Source organism: Solea solea, chromosome 18, assembly GCF_958295425.1.
Source record: "Solea solea chromosome 18, fSolSol10.1, whole genome shotgun sequence".
NCBI classification, from domain to species: Eukaryota; Metazoa; Chordata; class Actinopteri; order Pleuronectiformes; family Soleidae; genus Solea; species Solea solea.
Genome location: NC_081151.1, coordinates 11,833,861 through 11,848,190, shown reverse-complemented (window position 1 = coordinate 11,848,190; position 14,330 = coordinate 11,833,861). Strand labels below are relative to the sequence as shown.

The 14,330-nt window shown below is 39.9% G+C and overlaps 1 protein-coding gene across 2 annotated transcripts in view; it reads left to right on the top strand.

Annotated features, from left to right (window-relative positions):
- Positions 1–14,330, top strand: part of LOC131445010 (leucine-rich repeat and fibronectin type-III domain-containing protein 2) — a 165,529-nt gene that overhangs the window by 38,740 nt on the left and 112,459 nt on the right. The window contains exon 2 of one of the 2 annotated variants that reach the window (XM_058615771.1): positions 2,152–2,240. The exons of the other annotated variant lie outside the window; for it this stretch is intronic. The gene's annotated coding sequence lies outside the window, so the exon portion shown is untranslated. The remainder of the gene's footprint in view (positions 1–2,151; positions 2,241–14,330) is intronic. 2 annotated transcript variants of the gene reach the window in all.

Here is a 14,330-nt window from a genome sequence, read left to right as displayed (position 1 = left end):
GTCACAGCTGACCTAGAGCAAGGCGTTTAATGATCGTTAGTGGTGAATTATATTTGAACGTTTGCACCAAACCATGGCTTGACAAAACATAGAGAAAGAAAGACCCAACAAAACACAAATAAGTGATAACAGGGCATCAACAGTGCTGGCAAAATTGGCATTTTTCGTGTTTTGTTGCCTCACAACCTGGAATTAACATGGATTGTTTGAGGATTTGCGACATTTAATTTACAGAACATGACCACAACTTTGAAGATAAAGTGCTCCAGCTCCAATGCAGCTCAAGTTGGATGGTTTGCACTTGTGAACAGCAATCTCTAAGTCTGACCGTCCTACCCTCAAATCATGCACAGAATGGTACAGGTTTTTCTCAAGAATATCCCTGTATTTAGTACCATGCATCTTTCCCTCAACTCTGACCAGTTTCCCAGTCCCGGCTGCTGAAAAACATCACCCAAAGATGGTGTTCTTTGGGTGATGTGATGTGTTGCGTTTGCACCAGACATAGCGTTTTCTTTGATGGCCGAAAAGTTACATTTTTGTCTCATCAGACCAGAGCACCTTCCTCTATACATTTTGGGAGTCTCCCACATGCCTTTTGGCAAACTCATAACGTGCCATTTCCATTTTTTATTGTTAAAAAATTGTTTTATTTATATATTTTTCTCATTTCACTTCACCAACTTAGACTGTTGTGTTCTGATCCATCTCATGAAATTCTGATCAAAAAAACAATGAACTAAAGGCTGTAATGTAACAAAATAGGTACAAAGCCAAGGGGGTGAAGGCTTTTGCAAGGCACTGTAAATTAAAAAGTCCATTGGATATACAACCATATGTCCATATTTATGTTCATTTACGTGTATAATCACTAAACTGTCTGTGGCCTAGAATAAGCCTTTTGCATGTACTTGCTTAATGGAGGTTACCATGTTTCAATTAAATGAATTCATAACATACTTTACATGGTAAGATCAAGACCTTACAGTTTTTTAACAGAGAAACCCAACATGAACACAATGAGCAAGCACTTGGCAACAGTGGAGAGAAAGAAAAAAAATAACCTCCCTTTTACCAGGAATTAATCTCTCACAGAACCAGACTCAGAGTGTATGAACATCTGCATCAACCGACTGGGGTAGGAGTGAGGAAACAAAAGGGGGGGGAGGAGGTTACTGAAGGAGAGGTGGGTGAAAAGAAGAATGGAAAGGAGATAAGAAGATAGAGGAGCGATGGAGACCAGGAACATTTCAAAAATCAGTGACATTATTAAGTATTAATATTATTAAGTATCTTCAACGCTATCATCTCATCCAGGGGGGGACGTCATGCCTCTTGCCCCAACACCATCTGGGATTGGTTCCAGCTGAGGATAAAATTGATGTTAGCAGTAAGAGTAGCTATATAATATATAGTAATAGTTGTAGTATTTGAGCTGTGGCGTTAAAGCTCTGGATTCAGTTTGTGCAGTTTTAGCGCCCCCTTGTGACAGGTTCATTAATACTGTTTAGTTTAATCAGGCATGTTTGTGGCCACCTAAATCTCGGACTCATGCCTCTATTTTGATGGAAAGTTCTCCCTCTGAATTGTTAAATCACTACGTGTGCGTGCAATAAGTACATGTCTTAATATGAAGACGTATTTGTTGTGTATGTGTGTTGAGAATGATGCTAACTGTAGTATTTTGAACTTTATTCATATTATGACCTTGGCTAATTTGCATAGCACAGAAGAGACATCTGCGTGTTATATTTATTGTATTTTATCTTTGTATTTGTATTTGAATTTGCAGAAACCACACATATTCGAAGTGAACACGTTAAAACATAAGTTGGCCTGGTTATTGCTCAAATGGACAATACTATGTTCTAACTGGACACACTGTAGCGGTTATCACCTAGTTTTTCCTACCAGCTAAATACTTTTCAAAGAACAACGACAGAGAGCGAGAGAGAGCGAGCACAAAATGGAGTTTAATTTTTGTATGTTTGAATGTGGACGGTCAAATCTCATCTGTGTCAAATTGGAATTGAACAACGTGGCTGGTAATGTGAATATAACCTGGTTTCTTACTGTGGGCCAAAGGTTAAACGGATACTCAACATTGCTTCAATTCGATTTTGTAATTGTATTTGTCATCATGCGTTTCAGCCCTGTGCGTATGCTGATCCATTCATTCCATAACCCGCCTCTCAAAGTGAGCTGGAATAGGCTACCAGCCCTCTGTGACCCTGCTGAGGGTAAGTGGATTTAAATAATGGATGGATGTTTTCAGTAGTAATTTAAAAAAAAAGGAGAGAGAAGCAACCTTATCTCCTCAGGCATCATGCTCCAATGATACACTGAAATCTAATCAATCTTCATTGTCAGGCTCAATTTACAAACTGCGGCCTGTACGAGGACCCTCCGGCTACAATTTGGCTCGTAAAGGATTATAAGGTCAGAAGTGTCACTTGAAGATATTCAAGCATAAGCATTGTAGAAAACTTCCAACAGGGAAAATAAGAATTAAACATAAAACCAACTGATAAACTGACAGGCTAAAAACTTTTAACTTACAGCAATAAAAGTTATCCCAACTTAGTGATATGACCTGAGAGAACAATTAGTACAAACACCAAATATCACTACGTTTCAATGACATGACATGTATACATTTTTGTATACTTCACTCTACAGACACACTTTTACAGTCCTTTTAATGTTATCCTGCTTCTTTGTTAAATTAGCTTTTTGAACTCTGTAATGAGTTCAAACATTTTACTTTTTTTTTTTTCTTTTACCGATGACATTAAAGCTCAGCTACTAATTAGGGAGCAATCAATCAATAATAACCTGAAAACATTTACATTATTGAATAGGGTTAAATGGCTGTTCTAGAACAACATATTGAACAGACATGAGGGAACAGAAGGTGCTGCCGCGACAATCTTTTCTTCTTGTCTTGCATTTGTTTCCTGATATGTTTATGTTTTTATATATATATATATATACGTGTGTGTGTGTGCATGCTTTGGTTTCCCAGGGCAAGACGTGTGATAGAAAAGGACTGCACACAGACTTGCTGAATGAACGTGTGAGTGGATGGATGTGAATAGGTGAATGGCAAAACCGCAGTCTCAAGCAGCTGTGAGTGGTCGTCAAGACTAGAGAAGTGCGACCTAAATGCAGGCCATTTATACGCATATGGCTGGTAAAGTGTAAGCTCTATGTAGGCAGCAGCTCAGTCTGTAGCCACAGGGTTTTATGCTGCAGAGATTATTCACCATCATTTCCTGTAATGCATTTGAAACTTAAGCACATTAGATAGAAGATTTATCTGGGCACATGGGAGTAAAGAGTCCAACTTTCCTCAAATTTAATTCCAGACAAATGTCAATGCTTGAGCTCCCTGTCGACGGGGCAACAAATTATGCAGCAGAGGAAACTGAAATCTCTGCACTTTCAAAACATCAGATTTGCACATTACTTTTAGTCACATGATGAATGGTAAATGGGGGTGGGGTTACCATTTTTTTTTTTCAAACAACTTTTTCATCATGTTTTGCAGAGATTTGCTGGAAAAGTAAGTTGGGTGAATCAACAAGCTGCAAACACTGACTTCATACATTCATGTAGAGTTATATTTCTGTTCACCCTCCAAATCTAAGCCTGACCAGCCACTTTGGGTTTAGCTCTTACTTAATGCCCAAAATTTTCAGAGAGCGCCACATGGTGATGCATTGACATTGTTGCCTCACAGCAAGACGGTAGCAAGTTCAGATCCCAGTTTGCGCTACGGTGTTTCTGTGTGTGCACGTGAGTTTTCAACATGCAGTTTCGGGGATTAGGTTAATTGGACACTCTAAATTTGAATGTGAGAGATGTGAGTGAATGAGAGTAAATGGTTGGGGTACCCCTGAGCAAGGTACCCAACCCCCAATGCTCCCCGGGCGCTACTCAGTGTGGCAGCCCACTGCTCCTAATTCTAGGATGGGTCAAATGCAGAGGAATACTTTCCCCAAGGGGATTAATAAAATTAAATTCTTCTTGTTTGTCTTTGTATGTTGGCCCTGCAATAGACTGGTGACCTGTCCAGGGTGCACCCCGCTTTTCACTCTGTCAACTGGGATTAGCTCAAGCCCCCCCTTGACGCCTCATGTGGAGGATAAAGCCATAGAAAACGAATGACTCTCCAGAGAGAACTACAGTGCTAGCAACCAACTTTGTTTGCCTATTGATCAAGTCTGTCATTTCTTCTGAGCTACAAAGGTTGTAATGTATTTATTTGTACCTCCTGGCACCCCTGCATCCCCTCACTTTGTACGCCTGTGATGTAGAGGAAATATAATCCTCTTGTCCTAGGATGTCTGGTAAAGGCTCAACAGTGTGACTGTGAAAATGTAGCAACAGATGCTAGTCATGTGGGTGGTGTGCTTACAGTTTGCCAAGTTATCTTACCCTTCACTGAGTAAGAAGTGAGAAGAGGCATGATGTCAAGTAGCTTTGAAAAGCATCCGTAAGCGGGCACTCTCTGTTTAAATAAAAGATGTCTCGTCCCTAATACAACATGATGGTACTTGAGTATTTCTGAGTTTATCAAGAGCTTCAGGAAAATGTTGGATGTTGATGGAGCTTAATTTCACTGCTCATACAGCGTTTCTCACGGGATTCAATTCTACGTGTGGCGATAAATGGACTACTTTACCTGGTGTGCACTTGTAAAAAGGTTGTCTGCTGAAAATAATACCAGAGAACCTCATGTGTGACTGTCCTGAGATCCTTTTTGGCAGCAGAACTGACGGACAGATTGTCCACTATATTTAATCTTAGGCCGATAAACAGAAATTATTGATTTTTAAATAGCTTGGCTTCATTGTTGGCTGTTCATATGCTTGTCTGTTCCACTCAAGTAAAGTCTGCATTGGGCTGTCTGCCATCATTTGACAGTGCACACTTTCCTGCAGAATATTTTGTGTTGACGATTGAAACGTGTACATTTGACACTAGGTGTGTGTGTGTGAGAGTGAATTGTTTATCTGGATGGACTGGCGACCTGTCCAGGGTGTAACCCGACTTGTGTCAGCTGGAATTGGCACCAGCGCCTCCCACGACCCTCAAGTGGAGGATAAAGCAGTAGTGGTAGACGTAGGAGTGAGTGAGTGAGTGAGTGATTGTGTCAGGAAAATATATTTTATGCATAAACCTCAAAATAAACCATCTTAGAAACAAGAACAAAAGGAAAAACTATACTTGGAATGATGACTCCAGTAATTACAAAAGCCTTTGTGAACATTAAGGACTTTTTGAAGATGGAGCATAATCTGACAGAGTTCCAGAGGGTGGGGGCTGCCACACTGAATGTCCAGTCACCATATGGTATGGGGGATGGTGAGCAAACCTCTCTCTGTGCACCGTATGGTTCCAGGATGGAGTGCAGGGATGGAGTAGGTCAGACTGGTACTGTGCGACCAGGGCATGGAAGGATTTGTAAGTGAGGAGGATGAGTTTGTATGTGATACGGAATTTGATAGGAAGCCAATAGAGATGAACAATTGTGGGGAGGATGTGATGAGCTTTGTTTCAATTTAGAACCTTGGCAGCTGAGTTCTGTACATACTGGATCCCGTCCAGTGAGGCCCAACAGTATCATATTCAGCTCGTTTCCCAGATCAAATAAACTGCTGCGGGTTTAGCCCATTGCAAACAAATTTGCAGTGTATAAGCAGAGGTTTCTGCACCAAAGGCCAAAGTTGCAGTTGTGTGGTTTGGTAGGGTTATAATTCATGATTGATCATGAATGGTTTTGATTTTGTTCTCAGACACCTTTTATTCACCATGTACACACTGTACAGAGAAATGGAACAGTTTTAAAAAAAAACACATTATGTCTTATCTCAATTTACTTATCTATTAGATTATATGCGATTATAAACCAAATTAGTGAACATGTTAACATTCCGACCTGATGATGGAGCGAGATGAAGTCTGGGACCCCCCACAAATGTTCAACTTCTCATTTATATGGAAGCATACATTTATTCAAGAACTAAATGCATGCATGTAAAAGTGAACACATTAATAAACATCTATTCATAGTTCTGCTGTTACATTTGTTTTTCATTAAAATTGAGTTTAAGGCATAACTCAAATCCAAACGTCATATCAGATTGTAGTTGCTCTTTATGCGTTGCATCTAAATTATGTAGAATAGCATAACATGTAATGTCATATCGTTGCTGAAGTCTTAATTGCACAGGATGAATGACATTGTGGCAGATTTTGTGATATTGTGGTTTCTAATTATCCAGTCATCTTGCATGCTCTGCTGCTAGGAGCATCTGTGAGACATTTCATGAAAAATCTAGTTGGTAAAACATTAACAGCAAATGCAGATCAGTATCTCCATCCCACTCTTTTTTTCTGGCTACATTTGTGCAGATTCATTCAGTGAAAACATTTTAGAGGATGCTTCTGGGATCAATGTACCAAACTTCACAAAAACCATCCAAAAGCTGGTGAGGCATTTCACTTTGGACCTACGGGTTTTTTAATAAAGTAACATCATCAGCATGTTTACAAAAATTTACTTAAGTTTTTTGGATATATATCTACGGTCATGACACACAACAGATTTCAGTCTTTTTCCTCCGTTATTTAAAAGTGCTATTATCTGCAAGCCTGCAGTTGGTGTCTTTTGCACGCAAAAAATCCCCATTCTTTTCAGTGGCAACTTGGGCATGAAGAAATGAACTGATAAGAAACGTTAGAATCAAATTGCTTTGGCAGATTTGAATGAGCAAAATCTAAAATTCAACATTAAAACTTAATAACAATATTATTATAATAATAATAATAATAATAATAATAATAATAATAATAATAATAATAATAATAACAATAAATGACAACCATCAGCAGGAATCTGAGGGAGTGAAGAAGTCCACTGCTGATAAACTGGATCTGATCTTAACCCCAGGTTGAGAAGTATATCAGCACAGCCCTCAGAGAAGATGCTTTTAGGCTCTCTATCGTTCTGGAGACACAGATTAAAAGTAATGAAAATATATCAACACAGACAGTTTGACTTGGCTAAACTGCAGAAGGAGCCGAGCTGGCAAAAGTTGGCAAGGTTCAAAGCAGACAACATGAGACTCCAAGCTGCTATAGATGTCCCCTTACAGGCCTTGGTGGACAAAATGAGGCCTTCATTTTGGAATTGAGTCAGACATTTGTTGGCCGAGAATGGGTCAAAGCAGGAAGAGAAGTCCACAGTGTGTCAGCAACAGTAACTGCTCCAGAAAACAAACACTAATCTACAAGGAAATTATATTGACTTATTAAATAAACATGGGCTGCACCATATTCAGCACCACCACCACTGAAAAATATTGAATATGAAACACTGACTTCACTGTGGAGTTAAACTTATTTAAGACGTAAGACGCCACATCTGTTAAACAGAGACACATTTCACAAATTGTGATTCTATCTAAAAGTGTGTTTGGGGAAATGTATTAGAAATCAACTATTGTGTGTATTATAGGCCAAATATATACAAAACAAAGTATACCTGCAGACTTTAGGGTTAACCCCAAGTTCCCTCAAAATAGGTGCACTATAAAGGAAATTAGTTTTCTTTAAATTACATTTTTACTCATGGGGCATGTAAAAAAGATGCATGATAAACATATCTCAGTGACAATTATGTCTCTCTTGAAGAGATCCCCCTGCCTTGTTATTGTAAATAGTGCAGCAATGCATTCCCTGAATATCAGCAGTGATCAGTAGTTAGTGAAGGATAGCATGTACGCAGACTTGGGGAGTTGTTATCTTTTTTCCACTAGTGCATTGAGCAACAAAGCAACTATTAGGCAAATGTAGTGCTGATAATCCTTTGTTTTGTTTAGATTTTTGTTAAACGGGTTCATTCCGTGACTTGACATTCATCTCAGCAGATCCTGCAGGTTTTGGTTGCAGGATCAGGACAAACACGACAGAAGTGCAACCCCACAAGATTCTTGGTTTAAAAACACCTTCGGCTTCTGTCATGCATTTTTCACAGGTTTCTAGATGCTGCATGTGAATGGCCCCTAGGGCAGCTTTATGTGCTTCAGTTGCTAAGGTAAGCCAGCAGATAAGCAATGTTTCCTCTACAACAGAGCATATAGTAATTATGGCTATTGCAACAACATGTTAACAAATATCCAAGGTTGCAGAGCCAATGCTGCCTTTGTGATGTATAGTCTTTCCCTTCCGGTTTCCAAAGGAGGGAGGGTGTTTGGAGAGCTTTGAGTAATTGTACGACTGTGAATAGTAAGCGACAAAAGGTAGTGGGATTGTGGTTAAGTGCTAAGTGCTTGTCGTTGTCCTTCAATTAGGTCTCATGTGTTATGTGTTTTTAACTCACCACACAGGCACTAAGTGGAATGGAAATAATTGCGGGGTTTGATATTCGGGGGAGAAAAGAAGCAGTTATCATTGGAAATATGCCACTGCACCTTTCTTTTTTTTTCCTCCTGTATACAGGTTGGGTTGATATAAATTAGCTGATCAGCTATGTGAATTCTGCTGGAAGAGACTGATTTGCATTGTGTGTACACACAGTGCAGATACGTGTGGAGCTATGGTTAGCATTTATCCACAGGAGGTCAGAATTAAAGAATTTAAAGAATGGAAGGCACATGGTACAACTAATGCGTGATCATACATGGGATGCATTACTTTCTACTGGAAGCTCATCAATTTTGTATGAGGGAAGCCATTCCTGTCACATCCTTACAGATGCATGACATCAGGGTCACAGTGTTGCATATGCATGTAATAAAGTAAGCTGTGTCTGCAAGGTTTTTTATAAGGTTGTAACTATAGGGTTTTCCTACTGATATATATAGATATTATATCGTTATATATTGGTTTTTTTTTTGTTTGTTTCTTTTGCTGAATTTGCAAGGCCCCAAGAGGGACAGAGCATCACATGTAATTGTAAAAATGAAACCTCCACACTTACAACTCTAGCTGTTGTGGCATTTTTATGTTCTCCAACCAGAAGAAAGAAAGAAATATCAAATTGCAAGTGACCCTGGCACTGCTGCTTGAAATCCCAATGCCACCATAAGAGGCTTTACTACAGACAAGAGGCGGGCGAACTCCGATAATTTACTGAAATATTAGAAGAGGGCACTCCACGGTCCTTTAAAAATTGCTTCTCTGAATGCTAAGCTTAGCTCAATTTGCCTGAAGGGAAGAGTCAAGTGAAGAAAGCAAAAGTTATTCTCCTCAAAAAAACAGATTTAAGACCATCCAATGATGACTAAAAGGCCTATAGTCATCATAGGATGGCCAGGGCCTGGTATACTTCCGTGCACAGCACACAAGGACCGTGCGCATGACCTGAACTGTGTCATCAATTCGCAGGCTGTGTGTGCAGCCCAGATTTTGGAACAGCGCATGTGGAAACGGAACTTCCGCCCCATCAATAGGTGGAGTTTAAGCCCCGCCCACTAAGCAGAAAAATAATTTCAGCAACAGAAGAAATATTCGCCAAGGATAGCCATCCGAGCCTCGACCTGACAGCCCGACTCCCATGTCCGACTGGGGCTTACATCTGTGATCCAGACGTGTAGCCGCCGCGTTGTTCTTTTCTTTTTCGGTATAATGCGTCCTATTCCCAGCATCCAGACTCGTACCGCCACCCAAGGATGAAGTGGGATACTACAGGACCCTGACGTGCGAGCATAACAGGGTCCATGCTGCACACTTCAGCACACACAGCATGTGCGAGGAAGTATACCATGGCCTTAAGCCTCCGCGACAAAATCTGCTGGTGGATTCATGACAACATTTTTGCAGGACGGATTAAGTGTGGCGGGAGGCTGTTGACTTCCAACCAGGGAGAGCAGAAGGCACACTTCCTCTCATACAAAGACGTGTATGGGCACGGACAAGTGACAGCTGGGCACTGGCACCATTTTATAAGCAATGCTCAGTGAGTAAAAAAAACATGTCTGATCAGGATACTGGCAGCACCAAGAGACGCATTTTTGTAGCATCACAAAGCAGATTCACCCCTCGTTACCTGTTTGTGCCACATACTGTTCTTAAGCTGGGGATTTAAAGTTGGCCACTGTGTAAAGCCTCAAATTAGCTTAATGAGAAGAGCCAGGCACGTGACTCAAACCTCACATGCAGGGAAAGTCACTAACGTGCACTTAGAGCCAATATGATTGTTATATCTGTGCTGCATTCACTGGCATGCACAGGATTTGTGTGAGGTTCAAGGAGCGGTGAGTTACATGCAAGACCGAGTATTATGTCCATGTTTGCATGCATGTGTCCATGTGTGTTACGGCTGGATTGAACAGTACAGTTGTGTGCTGTAATGGGACTACAAGTAGGACTTATGGCCATATGGAGTCACGATGTTTTGGTAATGAGAACGTACAACCACAAATTGCATGCCTCAGTTGCGTGTTGTTATTTGCACGGAAACCATCAAAGTAAACGTTGAAAAATAATTATTTGTGAGAGGTATTTCACTCATAAAATACTCCTATATCCCTTATCTGGCAGCCAGGTAGTTATTTAGATATGTCATTAAGCTGTAATTTAAATCATTCTTACAGGTCCAGTGTGTAAGAATTAGTGACATCCAATGGTGTGTGCAGATTATAACAAACAAAGGTCTCCTCACCTCACCCTTTCCAAGAGGGTCAGGGAACTATGGTAGCCTTCACGTACCAGAACCTTTTTTTATTCATCTTTGTTTGCCTGATAAGCTTCCACTTCAAAATCCAAAATGCACACTCTGGCTGGTTTGCCCAATCAGGTTGCTGTAGAAACACAAGATGGTGGCCTCTATAAAGCAAAGGCATTGCTTAAAATACCTTTAAAGGCTTAATAGGCTACAATAAACAAAACAAAACAAAAAAATTAAAGTGGTTATAACACTTATACAAATATACTTAAGGGTGGTGTATTTGATTTTTACCAATAAAACCTCCTATATGCTACACACTGGACCTATAAAGCTGCTGCTGCCGTTGTGTCTTGTTTTTAATGCAGTATAAATCCACCACAAAGGGGTAATTTGCAGTTTAAATAATAAAATTAATTTCATAAGACATGTTTATTGTCCCCAGTGAGACAGCAAGAGCCCTTACAACACCCACCAACTAAGAAGAAATAAATGTGTAGATAAACGGGATTAACTGTCGCTCTGCTTCCTAATTACATGCATCACGTATGAATCACACGGCTTGTGTGTTTACATGTTTATGCGGTATGTATTATTAAAAGTTTGATGTACAAAATGCTTGACAAAAAGTGACACATTGTCATCAAACTATGGTGAGGATTTTAAATGCATACCTGGATTGTGTTTTGATGTCGTGATATAAAAAAAAAATGCATATACTGTATATCTGAAGTGTACTACATAGTCCATTCTCTGTGAAAGTGAAACAAAAAGATAATAAATGAATTCTTTGACCTCAGCTCTTCATCAAACAAGGGGAAAACTAACAGTTTCCTCTCTTTCCTCCCTCATTATTCTCCTTCTGCTTCCTCTGTGTGTTATTTGGCTGTGTGCTGGGACATTGCCGCAGCACAGGGGTTAGAGTTCCTTTTGGTTTGACAGTTCATTGCAGGTTGTGTGCAATTGCCAGAGAACTCAACAGCATATATACATATATTTGTCACCTTGTGTTTTTCATCTTTCCTGACAGAAAAAAAACAAAGTCATTTTATCACATGAGCTGAGTGGTTTTCCAGTGATCAAGAGAAGTAAAAACAAGCCCGCTGAGTTGTGGTCATCTATTGCAAACATTCTAAATGTTTTAGATTGAGTTAAAGAACTACAGATAGATGTGCGGAGGGAAGGTCCCTGACTGTAAAATGATTATGAGCCATGGCTCGAGGTCATGTGTGTGATTGTTGTACTTTTCGAGGACTTCTTGGCACCACCACCACCACAATACAGTTCACTGTGACAAAATAATTGGCCAACGACTCATCAGTCAAGAGTAGTAAATCAAATTCACTCGAGCTTTAGTGTTGCACTTTTGACATGACCTACCAAATCCTTTCCAGCTTTTGACTTTAAAAAAAACTCAATTTATCCATTGGTAAAGGCTTTCTTCCCTGCGATGTGGCTAACACTTTTCTGTAGAACGTATGATTTGAATGAGTCTGGGGGCATTTTGTCAGGTACATGCTGACAAGCAGAACATGGAAAATCACATTAATCCATGCATGTGTCATCACCCATATACATGCCTGGCTGTGTCGATGGGAATTAAAGCCTCTCTGCATGGCAGCAGTCTGCAAAGACGTACCTTTGATCAAGAAATGTCTGGGAGCACAGTAAATCCATAAGCAGGTGAATCTCTTTCAGCCGGAATCCAAGATGATTGAAGGAGAGGGTTTGGACAGCCATGGACTCAGACTTAACTAAATAATGTAAACAGCAAGTGGAATGACTTTGGCATACCTCCTCTTTAAGATGTTATGCTTGTATTAAAGTAAAATGGTTAATTTTTATTTTAAATAAATAAGACTGCTTAGTTTTCTTTATCACCAACAAAATCTAATAATTTCTTCCTTGGCCCATAATGGAAATATGCAGAACATTTTATTAAAATTCATCTTTTATTTTTTTTAGTTATGATACTGTATGTGGTCTAAAAATATAATCTTCTTAGCAAAGATAAAAAAAAAATACAATCAGAGACTTCCCCTTAATTGTTCATAAGGTACATCAGTTCACAACACATCTACACAGCCAATCACATGGCAGCATCTACACGCATGTAGTCATGTAGACGAGCTGCTGAAGTTCAAACTGAGCATCAGAATGGGGAAGAACTTTGGCTGGAATTTTCATGCACAACCATCTTTACAAGAAAATATACAAATTAGCTGCAGTTCTGTGGTAGAAAATGTTTTGTTGATGCCAGAGGTCAGACCAAAATGACCAGGCTGGTTTGAGCTGAAAAGCAAGAGCAATTCCATTAACCACTCTTTACAAGAAGGCACATTACCCTTGCAGGTGTGTTTATATTGATGGTCATAACATCACAGTAGTGTTTCATAGGGTACATGCAACACACCCTCACGTTATAGTAACTTTGCTCAATGGATGGCAGACTTGAGTTAAGGTAATGGGAGAAAGATGTGGGCTTGACTCTGTGACCGCTTACCTCCTAGTTGCTACTGCAGACGGATGATAAGGAGCTTTGTGGTCAGGGGAATATAAATGTTCACTGACTATCTGATCTGAGGGTTTACTGTTAAGATATTTGTCCACAGTTCATTCTAGTCACTGTTGGGTGGTCACTTTGTGCAGGCTGCCAAATACCATATGCCATTTTGGATGCTAATTTAACCTCATATACATCAGAAGCTAAGCTACCAGACACAAGACTCCCTAATGGAATACTCCCAACTGGAAATTGACACATCAAATGTATATAAATATGTTTCATTACATTTGCGTAAAAAGCAGCACTGAACATTTAAGTGTTTATTGAACCTCACTAAACTTCTTTTCTAATGACAGCTATAAACACTGTTATGAATCTGACGGTGATACGAGCTCAACAGGGGCCACACGGTTGGTGTATAGAAGTGATGTGACGTTCCGTATCGAGGCTTCGAAGCGTGTGCCGAGTGGGGGAGGGGGCGTTTCCGCGATGGGCGTATCGAGGCTTGCTTCATTTAGGGGAGGAGCCAAAAATGATGACGTCCGAAGCCTCGCTGCCCCGGCTGTACCACGTGATTGCTTCGGCAAGTGGTTCATATTTTGCCGCAAGGTTTTACAGCTATATAGACCCCTTAGGCTCCGTTCAAAATGTGGGTTTTTGAAGGAGAGTTGCGGTCAGTTGAGAGTTTGGATAGTTTGGAGAGTTTGGATACTAGAGTTTGGATAGCGTTTATATAGTTTGGAGATAGTTTTGAGAGTTTAGGGAGAGAGAGAGAGATTTAGGAGAGTGAGGAGAGTAGGATAGGTGATATAGGATGGAGCCAGTGAGGCTCATCATTGTCCAAGTTACACAAGCATAATCTGTGCCCTTTTCCTAGTTCCACAAGCACTTTCATTGCAACATTGCACAACATGCCATATTATGATATTACCATTTTGGGAAGATTTACACACACATAATACATTCAAAAAATGTATTAAACACATATGTACAGAAATTATTTGGTCATACATTTTTTGTAATTCATGGTCATTTCTAACAGACATAACAGACACAACAATTCAATGCATCACACATTATGCGGTTCAGATACAGCTGCCTGTGATTATACACTTGGCCAGTAGGTGATTTCGTGTGCACATGAAGCTT